Source organism: Arachis duranensis, chromosome 9, assembly GCF_000817695.3.
Source record: "Arachis duranensis cultivar V14167 chromosome 9, aradu.V14167.gnm2.J7QH, whole genome shotgun sequence".
NCBI lineage: Eukaryota > Viridiplantae > Streptophyta > Magnoliopsida > Fabales > Fabaceae > Arachis > Arachis duranensis.
The window spans coordinates 113,803,711-113,803,918 of record NC_029780.3 but is presented as its reverse complement, the minus strand read 5'-3'; the positions used below and the strand labels follow the sequence as shown (position 1 = coordinate 113,803,918).

At 39.9% G+C, this 208-nt stretch overlaps 1 protein-coding gene across 1 annotated transcript in view; it reads right to left on the bottom strand.

Annotated features, from left to right (window-relative positions):
- The window catches only part of LOC107467416 (protein indeterminate-domain 4, chloroplastic), a 5,566-nt gene continuing 5,358 nt past the window's right edge, over positions 1 to 208 (bottom strand). Inside the window, exon 3 of the mRNA XM_016086507.3 lies at positions 1 to 123. The gene's annotated coding sequence lies outside the window, so the exon portion shown is untranslated. The remainder of the gene's footprint in view (positions 124 to 208) is intronic.

The following is a 208-nucleotide window of genomic DNA, read 5'->3' as shown; positions in this document are numbered from 1 at the left end:
GCTTGCGCCATTAGTAAAGTCCAGGAACTCCCATATGATTCCAAGTTACTGCTCTCAAAAGGCGAGAACTAGGTGAAGCTAGGCAGTCATATTTTAATGGATCAAGTTGAAAGTTGAAACCCCCTGCAAACAGCAGAACCATGAATAATTGGATTAAACTGATCTTGATAGGTGAAACACTAACAGGAATAACTTCATAAGAGAAGAG